The following is a 21,354-nucleotide window of genomic DNA, read 5'->3' as shown; positions in this document are numbered from 1 at the left end:
GTTTTCAAATTTCCTATTTCTCTTGGTACTTAACCACAGTTTGCTCATATTTCTTTGCAATTCCTATCCCTGCCCCGCTACCTCCCGAACCACACACACAACACAAACCACACTTATTTTTTTTTTTAGGAAGCTGTTGCCAAAAGTTTAAAATATAGAAGATTTGGCATGACTGTCAGGTGAAAAATAAGTACTTAATTAATAAACAACATGATGAATTGTCACAAAGTTGGTAATCCTAGCTAAAAGAAGTATGGTACCTAGCATAAAGGATGTGACTGTCACCTTGTATTTTATTCCACTCAAGAAACTGCTGATAAACTGTATCCAGATCTAAGGGCTTTGATTTAAAATTGATCCAGACCAAGCAAGCTTATTCAGGGTTAAGCTCCCAAGATGGCAGGAGGGACAATACTCATGGCAAGAGAAGTTCAAAGAGCTGGTAATGTTTCTGTCTTCCTGGAAAGCAAATGACACATAAAACCTCACGTCAAACATCTGAAGGTCATAGGAAAAGGGTTAGATTTTGTTGTCTGTGGTCCCACAAGGCAGACATGGGAGAAACAAACGCAAACTATACAAGAGGCAATTATACAAATATGTACTCAAAAGCCACAGGAGGAAGACCCCTTATTAGAGACAAGGAAGTAGAGGTTGGTGACCACAGACTGAGGTGGCAATGCAAATGCTGTCAAGACCCAAATGAAGGACTGAATGAAATGACCGCTGAGATCTGCAAAGAGAACCAGTGATGCACAATTCATATTCCATGACTCATAACAGCATGACTGATCTCCCCCATGAAACAATATCCCCTGTCACTTTCACAGTCCTCTCAAATCAGAAGTGACGTTGGTGCTGCCCAGACAGTCAGTCATGGGGGAGGAAGGGATAGTCAGCCACGTGGGAGTAAGGGAATGCTGTGACTGGAGGCAGCTGGCCTTTACCAGGGCCTTACATGTCCTTTCCCAGATTGCTCCCTCCTTTGAAGTTGTCCCCTTCTAGCATCCATCATCATCTCCCAAGTGACCCCCACAGATCTGTCAACACATCCTTGGAGCAGCCTGCTGGTGTCCTTTCAGGCTGGTGTTCCCAGGCAGGTGTTTCCCAGGAGTCTATCTTTTTCAAGATGAGATATCATAATTAATGAAATAAACAATTTCAATGTTTCTCAATCCATTCAAATGACCTGTTCATGATTGTTTTCACAAGCATGAGTTACTTGCATTTAAAAAAAAATTTTTTTTTAATGTTTATTAATCTTTGAAAGACAAAGAGAGACAGAGCATGAGCGCGGAAGGGTTAAAGAGAGGGACACACAGAATCCGAAGCAGGCTCCAGGCTCTGAGCTGTCAGCACAGAGCCCGACAAAGGCCTCGAACTTATGAACTGTGAGATCATGACTTGAGCCAAAGTCGGACGCTCAACCGACTGAGCCACCCAGGTGCCCCTACTTGTGTTTATTTTTAACTGATTTTTCTATTTCAATTAAAATATCTTAACATGTTCTCTCAGTATTATAAATGGAAAATCAGCATCATTCTACCTAAAATAAACACACTGGAACATAACCAATTAAGTTCTAAAGAGACACTGTGACCAGTGGACTACTGGATTTCAAAGTCTGGACTTGATGAAAAAGAGATGATGGAAAGTGTTAAAAAAAAAATTGTATAAAATCATGCTAGCACAAAACTAGTCTTTGAGTTAAGCTGAAGTACCAAAAATAAATAAATAAATAAACAAACAAACAAATAAATAAATAAATAAATTTATTTATTTATCATGTTTATTTTCATGTTTGTTTATTTTGAGAGAGAGAAAGCATGCACACAGGAGACGAGCAGAGAGAGAGTGGGAGAGAGAGATTCCCAAGCAGGCTCCATGCTGACTGTGGAGCCCAATACAAGGCTTGGTCTCACAATGGTGAAATCATGACCTGAGCTGAAATCGAGAGTCCATTAGTTAACCTACTGAAACACCCAGATGTCCCTAAAGTACCAAAAGAAACTTTGGAAAAAAATGTGTGCTCTATATTAAGTCTATTATTTAATTATACTTAATCTTGGATTACCCATGTGCACCTCATAGCACATCAGTGGTATCTATCCCATAATGTGAGATACACTAAACTGACCAAAGCTAAAGTCCCCACCTTAGAAGTGACAGGAAACCACAAGCCACTGAAGTTACCCAGGTGGACAAAACTTTAAGGAAAAATAAATTAGAGAATGGGAGACACCCTAGAATATCTACGGAGACATCTTTAATCACCTACATATTAGGCCCCCCACCCCTTGAACTGGAATTTCTAGGCAAGGACAACCACAGTAATAGGCAGGACTCACTTCTTGCCCCCTAATGCAGTTCCCATTCACCCACGCTTCAGGGCAGCAATACAAGGTTGTCCAGTACAAACAGTTCACTAATTCAGTCATCCAAAAAAACAACTGAGCTACTGCTGTGTACCAAGTGCTGTTCTAGGCACTGGGAATGAATACAACACTGAAAAAACAGATAAGGTTCCTGTCCTGTCCTCCAAATTTACACAGGATTATATGGGGGCAAGATAGCTAGTTAAAAGAAGCCAGGGTTTCTCAACCTCAGTATGATGGATATCTTGGGAAGGATAATTCCTTTTTTGCAGGAGGCTGTCCTGTGCACCGAAACCTGGACTCTAATTGCTAGATATCAGAAGCAACAGTCCCACTTTCCCCCCACTCCCACGCCAGCTGTGACAACCAAAAATGCTCTCTAGACATTAGTAATCATCCCCTGGAGGACAAAATCACTGTTGGTTGAAAACCACTGCTCTGAGGCCTTCTTCCCTACATCCAAAATAAGAATGCCACATTACACAACTCTAGGGGGCACCACTCATTTGTACTCTACAAGAAGGTATTCCTCTGAGTTGTGCAACAACTGCACCTGACTCAAAAGGAGTAGCTCTGCTTTACTATGCTATGGGTGAGATAGATGTTCTGTGATATACACTGATTTATAAGTTCAATAAAAAACTAGGATGGGGAATACATATCAAAGTTCTATATTTCCAAAGGTTTTCTTTTTTCTAAGCTTATTTATTTATTTTTGAGAGAGAGAGAGTGCATGCAAACAGGGGAGGAGCAGAGAGAGAGGGAGAGAATCCCAAGAGGCTCCACGCTGTCGGCATAGAGCCCGAAGCAGGGCTTGAACTCATGAACCATGAGATCATGACCTGAGCTGAAATCAAGAGTTGGACGCTTAACCAACCGAGCCACCCAGGCACCCCAGTTCTACTATATTTTTAAACTGCATTCATGAATACTGCTTCTTTTGTGTTTTATTCTCTCCATCATGCACACACAGACACAAATGGCTGGAACCCTCTTACTTTGTTTAAGGTATCTTTGGTTCTAAGCAGAAGCCTAAAGAAAGCAAAGGCACAAAAGCATTACTGATGAATGTTGTTGTACAGTTCTAGATAATTCACCATTCTTTTGGAAACGAGAATGTGAATCCCAAGAATTTTGCAAGCCGTGAGTGTGTCAGTAGACAAGGAAGAAATATCCTTGATCCATAGACCCCTTCTGTTTTTTGACAGTCTAACAGACTCATGCTTCTCAACCCTGGTTGTCCAAAAGAATCACAGGTATAAGTTGAAAAGAGCAACCGCCACCACCACCAAAAGAGCTATCTGGGCTGTATGTACAGTTTTGGATTATCATCCCAGAGAACCTGAGATCTAGAGAATTCCACAGGTAATTACTATGGGCAGTCAAAGGTGAGAACTATAGCTCCAAGTTGTCGAGAAACACTGGGGAAAAAACAAGGCAAGAAAATAAGGCCTGTAGTATAAGTAGGATCCATTTATCTCTGCATTTCCCAAATCTCAGATACTGAGTTCCTTCTGCCAAGCATTGATACTTGCCCCAAATAAATGAAAACCCTATACATTTAGACTTATTCCAGACAGTATACCAACACAGTTTAGTGTGTATGTGTGTGGGCACATACACAAACACACACACCACCAATCACCAAACACAAAGATGGTATGGTGCTCATCTGTGCTTCTCTGTGACCCAGAAGTTACTGAATTCCCAGGGTCATTTGAATGACCCCACATTGGAAATCAACGTGATATGAACCATGATCACTTAAAATGTCTGGGAAAAAGTTTTTATAATCACATGAAACTCTAGGAAATCTTCCCTGTTGCCTTTGAATCATAACAACTGGAACTCTAGCCTTTTCAGGGGATAAAGAAAGAAATGTTTAAACTACACACAAGTAACTAAGTCAAAACGGAGAGCTCAAAATAGCCTTTCTTTCCCCCAAGAAAACAACTGCTTTTTGAGACTCTAGTAGGAAGCCAGTGAGGAGGTTAAGAATGAGAGGGTCTAGGAATAACATTCTGAAAAAAAAATTAAATCCTACTAAAATTTCACTGGGCAGAAATGGGCTCCAAAGGAAGACCCAGTGTAGCTGGAGATAGCTGTGGGCAAATCTTGGTGCATGAGCAGAAAGAAGGGCAGAAACAAGTGAAAATACAAGTCGAACTTCTCTGCGTGGTTTACACATCCCTGCATGGTCTGGTGCCCACCACATTCTCACGAATCTCCTTCCAGCTACCTGTGTTCCAGCTACAACTGTCATCTTTAAGATCCTAGACAATGTCTGGCTCTTCCTCCACTCAAACTTCAGCTAAACTTCTCCCAGCTCTGACAGCTCTCAGCCCACTTCTCCTTCTCAGAGAGGCCTCCTCACTAGTTGGGGCAGGGATCTTCACAAGTCATCATAGAAGGTTGGTTTCCCTGAGAAGCAGACTCTGGTCTGTTAATGGGGCAGTGGAGATCAAAGCATGGGGAATGGCTAGGAAGGAAGATGAATTAGACAAAGGGAGAAGTGGAGCTGTAATTCAGTATAATTCAGTATAAGGAGCTGTAATTCAGTATAACTCCTTATAGGGAGTTCTGGAGTGGGCATGATTCTTAGAGCTGTCCTGAGTTGGGCCTTTTCCCTCCACATCAGGCCTTAGATGTGGGCTGCCCTAGAAAGAAAATATGACCTTGAGCAAGGGAGTACTCTTTTTAGCTGAGGCAACCCTAATGGGTTGGGAGGGGACACACGAGGGCTGATTGCTGGCAGCACTCCAAGCAGGATGGAGACCAACTGGATCTCAAAGATTGAGTGGGGAAGGGCATTACAAAATCCACCACTGTGACTTTACCTCACCGTCCCTCCATCTTTTCATGTGTAAAATGGGGATGATACTAACAATCTCAAAAGGTATACAATATCTAATATGATAACTGCCTCAATGTAAAGTTCTCAAAAAATGTTAAGTTTGCATCTTTACCTAGTCTATTCAGGAAAGGATATGGATGCAATTTTGATCAGGGAGCAAACTACTCCCTACTAGGGAAAAAACACTGGGAAACCTACTAGGTGTTAGGGATTTTCTAATATCTGAGAAGTGTCGCAAGTTCTTGTCCAAATAGAGCTTACATTTTAGTCATGGGAAGAGAGAAAATAGTATGTAAATAAATAAGTAATAGGACACTGTTGGGAGTAATAAAAGTTAACCAAAGGATGAAGAAATGTGTTTCTTAAAATACTATATTATCAGATTCCATTAGTGGTTCACAAAAATCCAAAACAAACTAACTTAATTAAGTGGAATTTATTGGCCCAGAAACAAAAACTATAGAAAAGACAGAAAGAGAACTAACCCAGGGACCTCACCAGATTCAGGAATCCAAACACCATCAAGGCTGTCTTGCTTTACCGTTATTTCTGTCTTACTTGTTTGCAACATCATTTGTTGAGACCAACCTGTCATTCCAGCTTGAGTTCAATAAATCCCTAGTGAAAAACTTTTCATGACCAAACTTGCCTTACCTGTTCCACCTCTAAAACTATGGTGCTATGGGAACACTGACTGCTTCATGATTTGATATGTATATACCTCTAAGGCCAGGGCAATAAAAGTAATGTTAGTAATAACTGTAAAACTTTTACCATGTGTAACATACAATACAGTTGAATAATTTCATCTATTGAAAAACTAAGTACTATCTCCTCTTTACTGATGAGAAAACTAAGGTTCAAGGAGATTAACTTGCAAGAGCACACATTAATAATAAGTACTGGAGGTCAAAGTCAAGCCCACTTAAATCAGATCTCCAAACCACACACTCATAACTACTAGATAATTAGGCCATACTAATGGTGGTTATTATTATATAGTTATATCATAATAAGTATAATTATTTCATTACCTTAATTAATCCATGCTAATTGGTCTTCCATCCAATATGAAGGCATGATAATTGGACACTCACAAATGAAAAGCATAGCCATACAGAGGCTGACTAAATGGGAAATATTGTAAGAAAAAATAGCAAGGGAAATCAACGTGAAATACTATTTAACGCTACAATCATTGAGGCCAATCAGATAATGAATAACCAGTTTAACCAGATCTAATTCATGTTGGGGTTTGCATGCTTCCATTCATTTGAGTGGGGTCTATAGTACATTTGAAAATTAGTGAGGCACTGTGAAATGTGTACTAATCCAAAAATTGGGAAATAGATTTAAGATGTAATTCTTATTTGGGGCATCTGGGTGGCTCAATTGGTTAGGTGTCCAACTTCGACTCAGGTTATGATCTCATGGTTTATGGGTTTGAGCCTCGCATCAGGCTCTGTGCTGACAGCTCGGATCCTGGAGCCTGCTTCTGATTCTGTCTCCGTCTCTCTCTGCCACTCCCCCGCTCATGCTCTGTCTGTCTCTCAAAAATAAGTAAACATAAAAAAAAAATTTTTTAATAAAAATGATGTAATTCTCATTCAATAGATATGCAGTTAACCTTGAGTGAGCCAACACCTCAATTTTCTAACCTGTAATGTAGGGACAGTAGCACTGGGAGCTACCTATGTAATGGATTTAACACGCATCCCCCAAAGGTAAAGATACAAATAAACATGAAAGCATTTAGACTTTCTATCATGCAAAACATGGCAGTGAGGTTTTAAAATATCAAATAGAAAAAATATGTATCTGTAATCTTTCTTATATTTGTGACACTATAAAAAAGAGTAAATGTCTAGCAAACCACAATCGAAAGTAAATTTTGTAAAGTTGCAACAAAACTTAAGTGAAGCATAAAGCAGATGCCCCAACCAAAATATTTACACATTTGAATAATTAACAAAGTATAAAAGAAATCACTTTCCCTTTTCTAGATTTAGAAATATTATAAAATTATATTTTGACCAAAATAATCTTAAAAGTATTCCTATGTATTTAATAAATAAAAAAGGAAGAAAATATTTTCTAGTGGTCTTCTAGGTGTGGTGGCTGAAAACTTTGGCTTGAAGCCTCATTTTTTATCATTTGATTTTACAGTCCTTGGATTTCAATTTCCAACTCAGCTTGATATTTTTAGTTGGAAAACTAAATTCATTTTAAATAGGACTGTAAAAATGTGACAATTACAAAGGGAATGATTTGAGAAACCAGCCATAATGGGAAATTAAATGTCCCACCGAAACACTTTAAAGGCCTTTTAGCAGAAGAAACGTGTGCTATAACGTTTAATCTAAGATAACAGAAACTTCTAAAATGTGTATTACAGAAATGTAAGTAAAGTTGCTAAAAGGTAGAATTGTGTTTCTCTTCAAAGTCTACTTTCCCTAACCAGCCAGGGTATAGGCTTCCCATAACTGTACTGAAATTTCCAGCTTTAGATTAGTATGGGAAATCATTGGTAGTTAGACCAGGAAGCAATCTTGAAACCATTTAATCTAACACCCCCCATTTAATGGAAGTGTGAAGTTAAAACTCAAAGTAACGAAATGATATCCCTAAAATCATAGTGTAAATCTGGGCTAGTCCCTGGGTAAGGATGTTAATGATGGTGATGAGGGTTGATGATAATAGTGGTAATGATGGTGATGATGATGATGATGGTGATGGTAGCTAACATTTATTAAAATAATTTTGAGATAAGGATTACGATCAGCAGCTGAGGTTCAGAGAGGTTGACTAATTTGTCCAAAATACTCAACTGAGAAGTTTCCAAATAAGGCCTGGAGCTCAGATTCTTTTGGCATTAAAATTCATTCTTTTCAGCAGTAACATTTAAGCACTGCTCTTGACCCTGTCGCTGGACTGATTCGCCACCACCACTGCCCTCCCCCACCCTAACATAAGTGAAAGCATGTTAATAAACTTCTCTAATGAAATGGATCTTCCTTACTTTCCGTCTTGTCCAGTTTACTTCCCATCTCTGATCAGGTACCAATTCTTTCAGAGAAGCCTTCTCTGATCATAGATCAAATCTATCTTTGACTCTCCTTTCTAGCATTTATCAGAGCAGCAATTTTACATGTGTTTGCATGATAATGTGATTAACATGTGTCCACCCAAATGAACTGTAAGCGTCATGAGGGTAAAACTGTGTTTTACTTTGCTGCTGTATCCTCAGCTCAGTGGCTCTCAACGGTTAAACAAAAGTAATTGTTGGGGCACCTGGGGGGCTCAGTCGGGTGAGATTCCGACTTGGGCTCAGGTCATGATCTCCTGGTTTGTAAATTTGAGCTCCACATCTGGCTCTCTGCTGTCAGCACAGAGCCCACTTTGGATCCTCTGTTCCCTTCTCTCTCTCTCTCTGTCTCTCTCTCTCTGCCCCTCCCTGGTTCTCTCCCTTTCTCAAATGAATAACTTAAAAAAAAGTAATCATTGAATGAATGAATGTTTAATTCCTATAAATGCATGAAGCATCCTATATTAGACAACTGGGAAGTCATTTTTTAAATTAACTTATTTATTCTTGACCGAGAGAGAGAGAGAGAGAGCGCGGGGGAGGGGCAGAGAGAGAGGAAGAGATACAGTCCCAAGCTGCCTCTGCACTCTTCATCATGAAGCCTGATGCAAGGCTCCACACACGGAGTTCCATCTCATCAACTGTGAGATCACAGCCTGAGCTGAAACCAAGACTTGGACATTTAGCTGACTGAGCCACCCACACACCCCGACAACTGGGAAATTACTGATAAGATTTATTTCACTTTCACTGTCAGTTTACAGATGGCACAAGTTTATAATGGTACAAAATACCATAAAGTACAGATCACAAGAGAATAAAATGTATAGGATATTGTACACAGTTAAGGAACTGGCTACACTCACAATATGTACTGAGACATCTAAAATCATGGAAGAATCCATTAACTGCTTAAAGAGATGTTAACAACTCGCATGTTAACATGGACTAAATCCTGTGACCCAAATTAAATTCAACAGACAATAGTTTCTAAAATATAAAATTATTCACCTGCTGTGTGCAGTTGTGAAGAGAATGTTAATACAGACACGAAAGGGCTACAAAACAAACAAACAAACAAACAAACAAAAAAAAACTGCGGCGAAAAAGTACTGCCTGGTGTCATTTTGCAGATAAGTTATTTTAGCCAACAGTGCCATCCACTCACCACTTCAAAAGTAGAACATAAATATACTATTTAAAAAAACAACCCCGCAAGAGTCATTTTCATTTTTCAAATCATGCAAGCTATACTCAAGAAAGGGAGATTATTTTGCATAGTAGGCTTTGATGTATTTCTTCATTTCCTTTCCTTCTCTTGCTTTCTCTTGCTTTTTTGCCAAGAGTGTTGTGGTATATGTAAAGGCACTAATATCTGATCTTTGTGCATGAGGCTTCCTTCCACTGTAAGATCATTTGACAGGCTAAATTAGCCTTTGATCAGAGGCTTTGATTTACTTCTTAATTCCCTTCTTCATCACTAGTCTCTGAAATGTGTCTGCCCCTCTGCCCTCCCCAGTCCAGTTGGTGATGGCAGTGATGTATTTCATTGGTTTGTTTCTTCTCTGGGGCCTCAAATATTTGCAAACGTGTGCAGTTCAATAAAAAATCCTTTTTAGGGGAGATGCCTACGATTTGTGTCAATGTTATAGAGGATATTTTTCCCCAACATGAATTGCCTTGGGGCAAAAACAGCATTTTGTGGAGAAAACACAATTTTCGCTCCTCAGCGGATTTCACTGTAGGTCATTTGTTTGGCTGTGCTACGTAATTTCATGGACATCTTATTTGTGCACTATGTCATGTTGCTACTTGAAAAATCCTTTCAAATAACAATGTAAGGTCCAAGGTGTCCATTTGTTAAAAAGATCACATAAGTTTTCTTGGGTTTCGGCGTCTCTTTGTCTTGAATATTTTAATGATCATTTTATGTCAGCCTTCCCTCTGCAATGACATAGGAACTGTTTTCCTACTGACAAAGGACTCTGCCTTCTGAAATTGCCAAAATAGAAAAAATAAATTAAAGAAATTAGAAAATGGCTGTAAGACTGAACCCAACCCTATTAAAATCTTAAAAATCAACAGACTGGCAGTTACAACAAAAATCTGCAAAGCAATCACAGACCTGGGCTTAAAAATAGAATTTTTCACACAATGCTCATTCTACAATCATTTAAATGATTTTGAGATGCCATTTCCCTAGTGACTTAAAATCTCCCCATAGCACTTTAACAGCATATCAATATATCCTAGCTTCCCTTTGGAGCCCTCACTGAGTTTTCATGCCTTGGAGATCATATTTATTTGTGTACATGATTTGAGTGAAAACAAATCCAATAAGACTCCAGTTGAAACAAACGTATTTTTGGCACCTCAATACTGATATTATGTATGCAAATTGGAGGTGGTCCAAAGAACAGCCAAGAGAATGATGAAGGGAATGGAGTGCTTGGCTAAGAAAGAAATGCAAGGCTTCTGAGTGTCCCAGAGTGGGTAAACAACAATAAAGGAACATAACAGCCTATAAATATTTAAAAGGTGTAAACATCAAATATGGATAGGAATGATTAATTCTGGGACAAGGGCATGGAGGTAGTCTTGACGTGCTTATAACCTAGAAAAGAAAGAGGATACTGTTCAGTATCATCACTCTGAAATATGAAACATTAATTATTCACACAAAATATTTAGCAGCCAATGGAATCTTACCACTTTTGATTATCTCATTTCAAAAGACGCTAAAAATTAACAGTTATTCTCAAGAAGAGAATTTTTTCTGAGTAGGTTGATTTTACTTATCTTCCACTTAGGCTTTCTTGAGAGAAATTTCCATTTTGCAAGACACTCAACAATACCTCATGCTTTTACTTCCTAAAGGTCCTGAAATGAGTTAGCCATATACCGATGATAAAACCAGGTCTCAACCAGCTAACAAGGGATATCAGAGAGAGGAGAGTTTAGGGAACATTAAAATTCATCAGAAAACAAGTCTGAGACTAGAAACTCCTAACAAGACTCCCTACATTACAGAACCTAGAAAAGCAATCCTGGAATTTACCACAGAAGGTGTTCAGGTATCATTTCTCAAGATAACGTTTTCCTCCCTTCATTCTTCCTTTCTTTCTCTCTCTGTCTTTATAGAGCATCCGGTACGTTCTAGGTTCTATGTTCAGTATTAATAACATGAATATATATTTGAACAGCACATTGTCCTCAAAGATGTATTCATAAGAAAAATGTGTGAACAATTAATTGCAGTTGAGTTGAGGGCACGTAAACACAGTTTGAACAAGACACAGGATCAGCCAAGTAACTTGCATTTGTGCAAGGTAATAGGGTTCTCCAGAGAGACACAACCAACAGGATATACAGAAAGAAAGATATAAAGAGATTTGTTATAGGAGTTGGTTCGCATGATATTATGGAAGCTGAGAAATCTCATGATCTGCTGTCTACACACAGGAGAATGAGCAAAGCCAGCGGTGCAATTCAGTGTGATTCCAAAGGCCCAAGAACCAAGAGCCCTGATGACCACGGGCAGAAGATGGGGATTCCAGCTCAAACAGAGAACAAATTCACACTTGGTCTGCATTTTTGTTCTATTCATTCAATGGTCCTCAATGAATTGGATGATGCCCACTCAAACTGGTGAGGTAGATCTTCTTCAGTCAGTCTACCAATTCAAATGCTAATGTCTTCAGGAAACAGACTCACAGACACACCCAGAAATCATGTTTAACTAGCTATCTGGGCATCCCATAGCCCCTGTCACATCCTGTCAGGACACAGAAAATGCACCATCACATGCAGTGTATACAGCACACTGCACTGAGATCATTTCTAAAAGGAAAGGTTGTTACATTTTATTCTCTCCAGAATATAGAAGCCAAGCCCTGACATAACTAAACATAGGAGTGGTCTCTGCCAGTGGATCTGGAGGTCATTGGAAAATAATACCTTTATGAAAATGTCACAGGCCAGCAAGGGGAGGCAGCTAGAATCTTCTCTCACATAATAGCACTTTGCTAAGACCTAAATGAAAACAGTACTCTCTCTTACATCCTAGAATATGCAGCCTAGTCTTTGATAGAATAGAACCCACCCAGGCCCATAAATCAGTAGAAGGAAGAGAGCAAAGAGTGCGTAGAGATAAGCACCATCAACCAGCCTCAGCAGGTGACCCAAGGTGACACACCATATTTAACGAAGCACATGTTTTTTCGTGACCTTCTGCTACAAAACATAGTCTCTGTCATTCAACTATTTAAGCCTTCTGTTAGGATATATGGATAATATCATCTTTTGATTAGTTATACATAGATAATGAGTGAAATGTATAAGTGAACACATTAATCTGTTATGCCCATACTCAAATTCATAAAATTTCTAACACTTAAATTGTAGCTTGTGCTGTGAACAAAAGGTTAGATAAATTAGGGTATTAAAAAACAGCAAAATTAGTATTCACGTATTATAATCTAACCAGACTATTGGGGATTATTTCACTCCACTTTTTTTTTTCAAGAGGCTCTTTTGGCTTTTGGGCAAGGGTGCTCCAAATGAAAAATGTTCAAAAGAAATTTAATGCTTAGGGGCACCTGGGTGGTGCAGTTAATTAAGCCTCCGGCTCATGATCTCACGGTTCATAAATTCAAGCCCTGGAACGGGCTCTCTGCTGTCAGCAAGGGGCCTGCTTTGGATCCTCTGTCTCCCTCTCTCTCTGCCCCTCCATTGCCTCCCCCCCACCATTCTCTTTCCCTCCCTCAGAAATAAATAAACATTAATTTTTTTTTTAAAAAAGAAATTTAACGCTTAAATGTGGAGGGGTGGGTGGAGGATGTCCAAGGACTTTAATTCCATAAACACTTCCTGGAAGATACGTAGATGAATTTTTAAAGCACCACGATGTAAACTGATGGCAAGGGAACTGGTTTTGTAAAATTGAATAATTTGATCAGTCATCAAGAAAAACACAAGAAAATGAACGTAACTTAAAAGAAATAAAGGGAGGGGCGCCTGGGTGGCGCAGTCGGTTGGGCGTCCGGCTTCAGCCAGGTCACGATCTCGCAGTCTGTGAGTTTGAGCCCCGCGTCAGGCTCTGGGCTGATGGCTCAGAGCCTGGAGCCTGTTTCCGATTCTGTGTCTCCCTCTCTCTCTGCCCCTCCCCCGTTCATGCTCTGTCTCTATCTGTCCCAAAAATAAATAAACGTTGAAAAAAAAATTAAAAAAAAAAAAGAAATAAAGGGAAGAGTGCAAAGCTAGGAGTGAAGAGTTGTTTTGCAGGTTGCCATCCATTTTCACCATGTCAAAAGACACAGTTGTTAACACATCATCATAAGACCACTACAATTAAGGTTTCTCACAGTAGTGTGATAACAACTTTTTCCAACTATAATACCTTGGACATTGTATTTCATCCTTTAATTTCAGAAAAGATTTACCAAAGTTTCTTATAAACTAGAAATTCACTTAGGATGAGACCATACAGTGTTTTGACACAATAAGTGTACCTCATTGCCAACCATCATCAAAGGATTTGACTAATTAGACTTCAGGAAGAGTTTTCTCTAAGAATATGAGTGTATATAGCAAATGCTTTTTAATCTTGTAGGAGGCCTGGAGATTATATGGAACTAGAAACTCTATGCAGTGTAACCCTCTTGGATTAAGCTCCAAAGGAAGGATCTAAACATAGTGGAGGAACAGAACCACTCAAGTGAATGAGACAAAGAGGCCAAATTTATTCAAAGAACACACACACACACACACACACACACACACACACACACACACATACACACACATGCACACATGCACATGCACATGCACACACACACATGTACACACACGCAATTCCCTCCTAGACTTACTCTTGGAGTAGTCCCTTATTCATTTAGAAAGCCTCTCCTGGTTACCAAGCAGTAAGTATGTTAACAATGACTCAAAGTCACGGTGTTTCATCTGTTACCACACGGTCTTCATTATTTTACAGTTACTAAGATCCCAGTTTACAACCAGCATATAGAAAGACTGCATGCCCCAGATAATATCTTAATCCTTCAGGAGCACATATTACATTGGTAATGAAATGTGCTCTTGAGAAAGTAAGAATAATATTATTCTTTCATTTGTATCATCATGGGAAAAAAATACCATTTTTTCCCTTAAATCACTTTGTCTTTAAAAACTCATAATGATAGTAATTGTTGACATTTACTGAACAGTATTATGGGCTAACCACAGAGCTAATAAGTGTTATCAAAATAATCCAATTTAACCTGTACCTACAGGCAATCACAGCTATTACTCAAATTCTACGAATCAGGAATTAGAGGTTTAAAAGAGGTAACTAACTTTCCCATAACCACATCGTTGTGTGCCTGGCCCTTGAAAGGGGATTTTTCTCACTCTTCCAAACTTTTTGAAATTAACTACAATTCGGTCTGGTACTGCACAAAGAATGTGAAAAAACTCCAAAGGAGGATTCAGGTCAGATTTCACATTGATCCAAATCCAAGGGACAGTTACTGAAGCTGAAAGCCCTCCAGACCATGAAGGGGTAAGCTCTGTTTGACTGATGAAAATACAGGTTTTCTCACTAAAACTTCAAGCCCCTTAAACAGCTATCTTCTCAGATCCCAAAGGTGCAATTCATTTTCTATAGAAAGATGACGTTTAGGTAAATACCAGGATGCAACTTTCAAATATGCCAAGAGGTCAGCTAAGGGAAAAATAACTTTTAGTTAAGGGCTTCGCCCTTTCAAAAATAAGCCAGCATTTTAATAAAATTTAAAACAACCACCACCACCACCCTCACAGGTACCATACCTGGTCCATGTCCTCTGGCTATACTCTTCTACTATGCATTGCATTAATTAAATGCATTCGAAAATGCATAAAGCAACTAATTAAGTAAAATATTCTTACCAGTAAGCTCAGTTCCCCTTAGTTCCACTACAATATGTCTGCAGTATTAAGACAGGGTCATTGTTTGCAGTTTACAGCACCTAGAGATAGATTTGAAAGTTATAATTATGGAGATCATTTTCAGCTAAAAATCATTTACATTTATGTTTACCTTTTCCCTGTTACAAAATACTGGTTTAATTTTTCTTTCTCTCCACCCCTCAGAAAAATTCCCAAATGCCTAAACAATAACAATGCTCTGTTGCTATAAAAAGACATCTTGCAGATTCCTGTCTATGAATAAATGAAGCAGAGAGGGCAGACACACAGAAAACAGTCACGTAATTACACTTCTCATTGAAAAAATTATTGACATGTCTTCTCTCACAAATTCAAGTATTTTGCAACAGACCACAATTTGTAGGAATTTCTACTTGGCAGTCCTCCATGAACTGTTTTTCACAATAGCCCCTTGCTTTTGTCTGAGGCTGTGACCAGTATGTCAACATAAAACAGTAGAGACTAAAGCGAGGAGAGCTCTCTGAGGAGACGCTCTCCAGGATTGGAACTCTATGAATTACACAGTTAACATAAGCTTTTAATTCAAGAGACCAGCTTTCACCCAGGTGTGATAACTTCAAGGCTCCCATCTTTTTAAAAATCAACGTAAATAAAAAAAAGTATTTCAACCAATATACACAATCACTTCACTGTTAATTGCTGGATGATTTGACAATTGGTCCCCAATCCCTAAAAGATTGCTTATAAGACTTTTTATCATGTCCCATGAGTACACCTTGAAAAGCTAAGATTTTCTGTTGAGCATAAGGACAGTCAAAAAAGTCAAAGAACTGGTTTTGCATGCCAGTTGTCAGAGCTTAATGAGCATCATTCAGAAGAGCTAAATTCCATGTAGTAATTCTAACTCATTCTGATAGAAATTACTAAAGATAGTTCTAAAACTACAGTATTTTGGGTCCTAGGAAAAAGAAGAATGGTTAAAATATCTAAGCAATTCACTTGCTTTCTTTGCATTATTTGACAGTATCTTTGGCCTTCTTCCAAAAGCTGTTGCCAAAAAGTTATAAACAGATTGCAAAGCCTCTACAGAGAACTTCACACCAATACAATGAAAAACAACTTCCACCCTGGCAAGTGTAAAAATAGTCCCTACTGCTGTCCAATTGACCAAGTGACACACTGCACAGACTGTGCCCTGTATACTCTTGTTTAGTGACCTCATTTCGATCCCTTTAGGCCTACTCCTGGCACCATTATTATCTGCATTATTATAACACACAGAATTGTTTATGGAAAACTAACAGCGCATAAACAACATTTAATATGGCTCCTAACCAGTGGGTCCTTGGTATGTAACGTTAGAGTATTACTGTGTTTACTAAGTTCTACCAGGCTACTGGAAGTTTGACCTAAGTAGAGGAGCAGAGGGAGCCATCCTCATTTTCCTGTGTCCAGAATCTTCTATGCGTCACGACAGTCATTCAATAGGGAAAAGAAGAAATGAAATGTTTGCACACATTGATACCAAATGGGATCTGCTGATTGTCCTGCCCCACTTACTGAGGCTGAACTTAAATGATGGGACATAGGATGTCCTCTATATTTATCCCAGTGATAAAAAAAAATCACAAATTGGGTATATTCTACGGCCAGAGAGCTGTAGTTCCAATATTACGTCTCTCTGAGACATCACTCCAAAACCCATCCATATCACGCAGGTACTATAGGTGGCTCTTCCCAATGGCTCTTACCTTCTTCACACTGTCAGTGACACCCATGACAACAGGGATCAGTGCCTGCACTGAATTATCCACACTCTCGCTTAGTATTTTCAAGACTATTGTTAGGCATTAGGCATGAGGCTGTAGCTACTGATCAAACTTATTTGTATGCTCACAGCGACAGCACATGCCTGCTGAGCTCTCATCTGCTTCGTTCAACTCTGCTTGAGAAAGCATTCCCATTAATCATGGATATAAGTTCTCTGCAAGTAATCCAGTCAACGTGTGTGTGTGTGTGTGTGTGTGTGTGTGTGTGTGTGTGCGGCATTGGTGTATATAAGGAATTATCTCTTATTATTAGGTCTCCTTTCATTATTTCATATTGTAGGTATAAGAGCTCTAAAATAGGGTATACGGACAATCCTTTAGAATGCAACAATTATATATATATATATATATATATATATATATATATACACATTTATATATATATATACACATATATATATATACACATATATATATATACACACATATATATACATATATAACATAAATAAAAATACATATTATATAACATATATTTGAAATAAAAATACATATTAAAACATTTATGTTGATATTAAAATATCTATATATACATAAGTATACATGTTATTTTAAAATCATCTTATTTCTTGTTTTTTAATGTTTATTTATTTATTTAGAGAAAAAGAGACAGAGAGTGTGTGGACAGGGGTCAGGCAGAGAGAGAGAGAATCCCAAGGAGGCTCTGCACTAACAGTGGGGCACAGACCATGAGATCTGAGCCAAAATTGAGAGTCAGATGTTTAACACACTGAGCAACCCAGGTGCCCCTATCTCATTCTTTTTAATTCCTGTTTTCTTAGAGTAACATTTGGCACACTATGTATCTGTATAATTGGGATATACATATATTGGAGGTATAGGCTCAAACATTTTTAAGGATAAGGGTATACACACAGACACAACAATACAACAGTCTAAGAAAGTGTCTTTCTCATTCTACTTTGATCATATTTACAAGATATATTATCCTTTGACTTTATTTAACCTACAAGCCTTTACCCTTCCTTCCACCATCATTGATACAGATACCAATATCTTATTTTTTTTATTCTTAGAGGATAGTTGTTTGTTTCTTTTTCCAATGTCCCTACACTTCCTCTATTTAAGATATTTGAATAAATATACCTACCAAATGCAAAGGGAGGATTGATAGAAATAGTGACAGAAAAATCTAAAGAATTTTGAAGTATATTAAAACAAAATGGGCCTTTGACCCTTATGTTTCCTTTTTACTGGGGAAAGAAAGAAGCATGAATGAAAAAAAACATATGTAGTTTAGGTACATCAAATTAAACTTTACTCACATGAGGAAACAAAACACAGAAAGGGAGAGAAAGCACCCTAGAGGAGAAACAGAACTTGCTCAAAAGCAAGAGGCGTTAAGGCTGGATGAGGCTGGTCCACTCAGTGAAAAGGATACTTATGGCAGCAGCTGTGAATCAGGTAAACTTGGGTCCACAGGCCTCCCTAATATGAACATCTTGCCACTCTGACATTATTTAGTATTAGAAAATAGTACTTTTCATACAACGTGGCCCCTAAAAACCAACCAATAACTTCATCAGGTGCTCAGCAAAAGAAATGGCGATCTCTTCCAGTCGTGGAGTAGAAGTTGGCTGCAGAAGAATTACTCACAGACAATAGGTAACTTTTCTACACGGCACCTTCCTAGCATTAAAAAAAAAATTCTTTTTGGAGCGCCTGGGTGGCTCAGTTGGTTAAGTGTCCAACTTTGCCTCAGGTCATGACCTCATGGTTTCTGAGTTTGAGCCCCGTGTCAGGCTCTGGGCTGAGAGCTCAGAGCCTGGAGCCTCCTTCAGATTCCATGTCTCCCTCTCCGTCTGCCCCTCCCCCACTCATGCTGTCTCTATCTCTCATAAATAAATAAACTTAAAAACAATTATTTTAGAAGGGTGCCTGGGTGGCTCAGTCAGTTGAACATCTGACTCTTGATTTAGGCTCAGGTCATGATCTCACTGTTCTTGACTTCGAGCCCCAAGTCTGGCTCCGTACTGACAATGTGGAGCCTGCTTGGGATTCTCTTTCTCTCCCTCTCTCTCTGCCTCTCCCAAGTTCTTTCTCTCTCTCAAAATAAATAAATAAGATTAAAAGGAGCTTCAGCAGGGGAGAAGGGTAGAAGGAGAAAGAGAGAATCTTAAGTGTGGAGATCAACACGGGTTCGATCCTAGTGGGATCATGACCTGAGCCAAAATCAAGAGTCAGATGCTCAACCGACTGAGCCACCCAGGCTCCCCAGCCTCCTAGCGTATGTTTAAGGTGAATTCTCTTTACTCATTGAATTTATAACACATCATATGTAAACTGCAAATGCATTGTAGATAAAATTAACTCAAGGCCAAATGGCTACTCCTGCTAGGTTTCACTCTGTATTTAACACAATGAATCTTGAGTTCAATAAGGGCACATTTTGACTGTTACTGTAATTCTAGCGTCACTGCCTGGCACCATAATGAAGGTTAATAAATACATTTTGGATGGATTAATGAACAAATGTATGAAAGCTACACGTATAAGAAGTAGTAGTACTTCACAGTTACTCAAGTTGACAGTCACAGGTGTGAATGTCACACACCATTAGAGGAAGTGGTCCCATCCTACTGCCACTGTGCCTATCAAAAGGAACACTGTAACACGGAGGAAAAAGAGACAGAGAAGCTGAAAATAAAGTGAGTGTGTACTTATTCACTGTGTGACCTTAGGCTAATGACATAACCTTTTGGAACACCAACGGTCTCATAGGCAATAAGGGATAATGGTATCTTTCTTGCAGGATAGGTGTGAGGGTAAGGACTGATGTGTATAAACTGCTTAGCTCAGGGCTGGGACCTACAAGGTATCCAGTAACCAGAGGGGCAGCACAGAAGCCCATAACCACCCAGAGGCAGCCAATGAGGCCAGGAGGAGCACTTAATCACAGAGACACCCTTCAAACTCAGCCAACATGAGAAAATCACGTTCCCCCAAATGGTGACATAGGAATGTTGACAACTGCTATAGAAGCTGCAAGTGTGAGCAGTTACAGGTCCTACTCTCACAAGACAGAGAAGAATTTCTCTAATAACGTTTTTTTGCAAGCTTGTGAGCTCCTGAAGGCCAGAAAAACAACAAGAACAACAACTCTTTTTCCTCCCTGGTACCCAAGCACAGTGGCTATCAAATTGTCAAATACTGGTTGCTTAATAAATGTACAATGAATGAAAATGCCTGTTCTATGTATTTGTGTGTGGGGGGGGGGGTGGGCAGTATATAGATGTATTTGGAATCAAGAGTGACTATTTTTTCATTTTTTCTTTCTTTTAAGTACCTAATCTCAATCTTCAAACACTGGGGTTTTTTACTGAGTTAAAAAGTAGACTGAGAGCACATCAGCTTTCTGTCAATATTTGGGTCAATATTCTTAAAAAGTTGGGATTGAAAACACCTTCCTTTCTGTCATCAACCAGCATCTGCCTGACAGAAATGAGTTCTTGATTCAAATCAATAAAGTCCATGTGCTCAAAATGTGCACCAAGATGCTCAATTTAATTTTTTAGAATGAATATAGTATCTTTTAAAAATAAAATGATATATGATGCACCTAATATTCCCTGGAAAATAAGCTGGTAGTATAGTAAAAATGAGCACACAACAGAAATTCTTCAATATGCTTAACATAAAATGATGTACAATAAAATAGGAATCAGGAAAGCTATGATCAACAGCAAAATTTGTTTTTGGATATTATTTATAAGCAAAACTTGACACAAGCAGTATGAAAATGTTGAATTTTGCTCCTATCAATACCTCTGAAAGAACACTCTGAAAGAAACTAGTCTCTATTTCAGATTACTAGTTTCAGCATGTGCTGACTCAAAAACAATTACTGACCCCCTAAGAAGGGTCATATGTGATTTTCTTCTAACGTTAATTGAAGACATACTATGTGCTGCATGGTGTGCTAAGCAATTTATCTGTTATCCACAAGTGACCTCTAAGTTAGGTACTACCGACGCTAATTTTATAGAAGATGCAATGAACTTAAATAGATTGGAGATCACAAGATCTCATTCTGTACAAGATCACAATGAGAATGAGTGGCACAGCCATGATGTGAACATGTCGATGTAACTCGGAGCCCATGTCTTTATCTACTCTAGCCAGACTTCCTTATTGCATCATTTGTGTAATGTACCTTGAGTTTGAGAAAAGGACTACATAGGAATTACTTCTCTATTTACTTTTTTTTTTAGTTTATTTCTTTATTTTGAGAGAGAGAGAGAGAGGCAGAGTGAGAGTGAGAGG

General features: G+C 38.7%; 1 protein-coding gene across 11 annotated transcripts in view; it reads right to left on the bottom strand.

The window, feature by feature from the left end:
• Positions 1–21,354, bottom strand: part of CHL1 (cell adhesion molecule L1 like) — a 203,325-nt gene that overhangs the window by 138,588 nt on the left and 43,383 nt on the right. For 8 of the 11 annotated variants that reach the window (XM_047850468.1, XM_047850466.1, XM_047850465.1 and 5 more), the window contains one exon: positions 15,242–15,321. The exons of the other annotated variants lie outside the window; for them this stretch is intronic. The gene's annotated coding sequence lies outside the window, so the exon portion shown is untranslated. The remainder of the gene's footprint in view (positions 1–15,241; positions 15,322–21,354) is intronic. 11 annotated transcript variants of the gene reach the window in all.

This window comes from Prionailurus viverrinus, chromosome A2, assembly GCF_022837055.1.
Source record: "Prionailurus viverrinus isolate Anna chromosome A2, UM_Priviv_1.0, whole genome shotgun sequence".
Lineage (NCBI taxonomy): Eukaryota > Metazoa > Chordata > Mammalia > Carnivora > Felidae > Prionailurus > Prionailurus viverrinus.
The sequence above is the reverse complement of the archived record's forward strand: the minus strand, read 5'-3'. Positions and strand labels throughout refer to the sequence as shown.